Source organism: Eptesicus fuscus, chromosome 3 (assembly GCF_027574615.1).
Source record: "Eptesicus fuscus isolate TK198812 chromosome 3, DD_ASM_mEF_20220401, whole genome shotgun sequence".
NCBI classification, from domain to species: domain Eukaryota; kingdom Metazoa; phylum Chordata; class Mammalia; order Chiroptera; family Vespertilionidae; genus Eptesicus; species Eptesicus fuscus.
In genome coordinates this window covers 20,854,086-20,859,193 of record NC_072475.1, presented here as the reverse complement: position 1 = coordinate 20,859,193, position 5,108 = coordinate 20,854,086, and positions in this window count along the sequence as shown.

The following is a 5,108-nucleotide window of genomic DNA, read 5'->3' as shown; positions in this document are numbered from 1 at the left end:
GAAGCCCAGAGAAAGAGGGTTACTTGCCCAAAGTAACAGCAAAGCACTGGCCCAGGGAGAATTAGAACCCGAGGCTGCCACGTGCCAGTCCAGGGTTCTTTATACTGACATTCTGCCCGTCCCTCTTTCACTGTCTCCCTTGGAGGGTGGGGAGAGAAGTGGCAACCTTGGGGGGAAAAGGGCAGCATCCTTTTTACCTGTACACTACAGTGGTCACAGCACTCATGGATCCCTAAGTCCGAGAGAATCCCCAGGCATTCAACTAATGGACAGAGATTTCAATGAATTTAATTTATGATGCAACTATTCTATTTCATTGGCTGAGTCATTTCTAAAAATCTTTCTGATGCATCCCCCAAATGATAACTGAACACAAAGCCACAAGAAAGAGAGAATCTAATCAAAATATTTTAGTGCCTCCTTTTAGAAATAATTCAAGGACAAATAAATAGGAAGTCTTACTTCAGTTCCCTAATTGGATAAACCTCTCAATAAATTCTTCCATTATCCCAGTAACAGAAAACAGAATCCTCTATTTAATTTTCAGTGGGAAGAATAAACAGTTTCTAAACAAAACAGACCTTAAGAAATCATTGTAGCCTAAAGCTAGCTTTAAAGAGAAAAAGATAATTTAATGCTTTTGCAAGTTCCTTTAATGCACAAATCATAAATTGTAAGAACAGATTTTCATGTGTGGCAATGCAAACATTTTAATGGAAGAACAATGGATCTATGCTTCCATTAGTTTATTATCTGAATTACATTTGGATGGTTCCTATTGTCTGCATGGGATGAGCTGGTTCATTTTTATTCATATATAGATTTTTATATCATATATGAAATTGTCAAATTACAAGGCTAAATGGTATGCTGATGAGAAAAGTGAGATGCAGGGAGGTCAAGGTCATAGAGCTAATTAGCGTCAGAGCCAGAAATAGAATCTATGTCTCTTGACTCCCCAGAATGTATGCTGCTGATGACTCACAAAGTTTATAAAGCATCTTTTAACACCAATTTCCAAGTTTTATTAGATAAATGAAAATTATAATAGTACTATTTCTAATAAATGCTTGCTCCTAAGTTACACTCTCTTAGTGTCTGCATGTGTAGCATCAGAATATTTATGTTTTGTTAATGATTCTCCTCATTGGCCCTTAAAATATCACAGTTTTTGCAAAGCAGTGGGGAAAAGAGTTCAGGTTTAGGACTCAGATGGAATAGAATTTGAATCCAGTCTGTTGTGAATAAAGATAGTGAAGTTGGTTATTTAATCTACTAAAGCAGTGGTCAGCAAACTCATTAGTCAACAGAGCCAAATATCAACAGTACAACGATTGAAATTTCTTTTGAGAGCCAAGTTTTTTAAACTTAAACTTCTTCTAATGCCACTTCTTCAAAATAGACTCGCCCAGGCCGTGGTATTTTGTGGAAGAGCCACACTCAAGGGGCCAAAGAGCCGCATGTGGCTCGCGAGCCGCAGTTTGCCGACCACGGTACTAAAGGATTTGAGCCCCAATTTCCTCATCTAAAATAGAACAATTAATGCCTACTTTATTAAGATTAATGCAGAGCCCCTGATATAGTGTCTGGATTTGGGGGGCAGGAGGGCAGAGGCAGTGTTGAGGAGAGAATTCCTTTTGGCATTTGAAATCCACCATATTTCTGGCCTGTGTGAATTTCATTCATTCATTCAAAAAATATTTATTAGGCACCTTCTATAGCCAAACATTGTTCTAGATGCTAGAGATACAATAGTGAACTGGATGGACGATACCCTGGGGCGTCATCCAGCAGGAGCTGGTAGCCCTGACGGGACACACAATGAAGCTGCTTTTACATGTGTTAGAAAAACTGCCAACTGGACTCAACTGGTATTAGAGAAATGAACTACTGTTGAGACCATTCCTGGGATGACACGGAATCGAAGGCACATCGGAAGCAAGTCCTCCCCGCTCCTCCAACGGTAAGCGCCCCCTATTGACAGAGTCTAACCAAGATCCAGCTAGCAAAGCAGAAAGGCAGTTTGCAATTCCAGCCTCAACATCACAAAGCAAAGTATCAAGGGTAGGTCTGGATCTTAAAGACAGTATCTTAACAACTAACATAAATACATCCCCAGGAAGCCAATCACTTGGCAAGGTTAGTGGGCCTTAGTCTTCCTGTGCAAATTTGGGAAGATCACTTACCGAATACTGCTTAGAATTCTAAACCTCCTATCGCAAAACACCAACTACTCAAAACAGCGTGCACCTGTATGCTTTCCTTTATTTTTTCCAAGGAAGCATCTCTCTATGAGTTTGTTTATTCTGAAGAGTTTTAATATTACAGTAAATTTACTAGAATGACATGGGGAGAGGAGAAGAAAGTGAGGGATTCAGAAGGTAAAAGAGGCCTGTGGAGAAAGAATTGGGAAATGACAAGTGACAAGAACTTTGGGAGGAGAAATGAAGCCTCTATGAAAGATTTGTCTTAAGTTTTACCAAGAGGAATGCAAATACTAGTCGAATCCATCTCCCTACAAAATCTACGATAACGTTTGCATCACTCACCAATGCTTTGTGGACCTGGATTTTCTTATGACTACCACCACCACCATCACCACCAACATCATCACTATTAGAATAGGTACTACCGGTATATATGTTGGTACAGAAGACAGAAAAGACAAAAGAGCATACGTTAATTGTCTTTCTTCCACCACTACCTCCCAACCAGTAAAGAATAAATACGATGGCAGATATATTGTGTCAGGGCTCATTTTCGGGAAACAAAACCCATCTGCCTAGCACAGGAGAGTCATTCTAGATATTAAGTACTATACCAGATTCACTGGAAAGTGAACAAAACAGAATCTAGGCTGAGTTTCCAGGAACACCTCCCAAAGCCTCATCAGAATCAGGCCACCAATAAAACATCTGTTCCTCACCAAGTCAGGAAATTACTGGCTGCTCAAATGCCCACATCTGTCACAGTCTTCATCAAGGTGGGGGCCAGACATGGCACCTGCTACAATTCCTCTCAGCTCGCCAGCACAGATGGCAAAGAGCAGCCTCCAAAACGCTGGTGGGAAGACAAAATGGTACAGCTACTTTGGAAAACATTTTACTGTTTCCTTTAAACTTAACTACACAATTATTCTGTCCAGCAGCACCAATTAAGGGCAAGGTATATATTTTTTTAAAAAATCTTTATCATTGAAGGTATTGCATATGTTCCCCTTTTCCCCCCATTGACTCCTTCTTAGGCCACCCCCACCCCAGGCCTTCACCACCCTATTGTGTCCACTGGTTATGCATATATGCATACAAATTCTTTGGCTGATCTCTTCCTACCCACCCACCCACCCACCCCACCTTCTCTCTGAGATTCGACAATCTGTTCATTGCTTCTATGTCTCTGGGATCTGGAGAGTATTGTGCTAAGTGAAATAAGCCAGTCAGAGAAAGACAAGTATCACATGATCTCACTCATATGTGGAATTTAATGAACTAAATAAACTGATGAACAAAATAGATCCAGAGACACAGAAACATAGAACAGACTGAGAAATCTCAGAGGAAAGGCAGGGGAGGGTGGGTGGGTGGGAAGAGATCAACCAAAGAACTTGTATGCATATATGCATAACCCATGGACACAGACAATAAGGAAATGAAGGCCTAGGGCAGGGGCAGGCTAGAAGGGGTCAATGAGGGGAAAGGGGGCATATGTAATAATTTCAACAAAAAGATTTTTTTTTAATGAAGTCAGGAAAATAAAAGGAGGCTCCAGGAATTGCAGAGGTTCAGTTAGATTGTGTTATAAAGATGTGGGCAGGAAGGTGGCAGGTGACAAATGTTGAAAATAGAAGATGCAAAACAGTAGAGTTTTGAATGTCAGGCTAAGATAGCTGAAGTCATGCTTTGGAGAATGGAAAGCCACTGGGAGTTGATAAACAGGGAAGGGATGAGATCAGAGCTGTGGTTTATGGAGCCTAATCTGACATTTTTACTATCTTTTCCTTTTTCGTGATATATTCGCTCTCTATCAGAAATCTTTGCCTTAACCCAAAGGAATTCATCTTACGGTGCAAATTTGAGCAACCCTGATAAACTTCTTTTTCTAAAACAGCTCAAACCTACATGTGTCTAGGCCAACCTTGAGTAAAGTGTTTTGCAATTTTTTTTCTTTCAAGCAATTAGTCTTCATGCTACTCTTCAAGCCAGCAACTACATTATTTTGATGCAACACTCTGAAATTAATTATAAGCCAAGCCCCACCATGTGGTTACCAACCAATACTCACCCACAGCCAGGAGTGTCTCTAGGACTTCTATATGAGATTCTCTTAGAAGACAAGATTGCTGACAGAGATTCTAGTCATTTGTTTTTCACTAGAAATAATTTTTCAATCTTACATTCATCCCCAAATAAATTATATTGTAATGTTATGAAAAACATTTTAATACTTGATAAGTAATTAATTACAAATAATAAATCAATACTAAAAATTAGATCATCACATATTATTCAATTTATCTGCCGTAAGCCATTTTCCATGACAATGCATGTGTACTAAATCAACAAGTGATAATTTTAGATAAATGTTGTATCTTAAAATTGTAAAGTTGTACAAGTAAGCATTAAACATGCAAGTTCAACTAATATTTTGTTTTTAATAACATTTATTTTCTCTAGTTTCCCAAACCATTTGCTGATCAGAGAAATAAATAACTGCAAAGAGCACAAGTCCAGTAAGACAGTATTATTGAGCCATGTGGTATGAAAGGTGGTAATGGAGACTTTGATAATGCCCAGGTGGGCTTCTGGAATCATCTTTTTAGATGCTATATGTTCAATAATCAACATTTTGGAAAAGAAATGCATTACTCATTTTCCCATTGTTTGATACTTTGACAAACCATCCTCTCCTTTCCAAAGTCCATCCCTGTGTCAAGTGAAGGGACAAAGGAAGCAATATCTCCACACTTCGTGCTGTAATATAGGCTCTTGTCTAAGAATCCTATGGCTGTGATGAAAGCTCTGTAGAAGTGTTGAGAGATGAATAGGCGAATAGACACTTTCCCAGAGAGTACTAGGATATCATTAGCCCTCCAACAAATGAGCTCACTT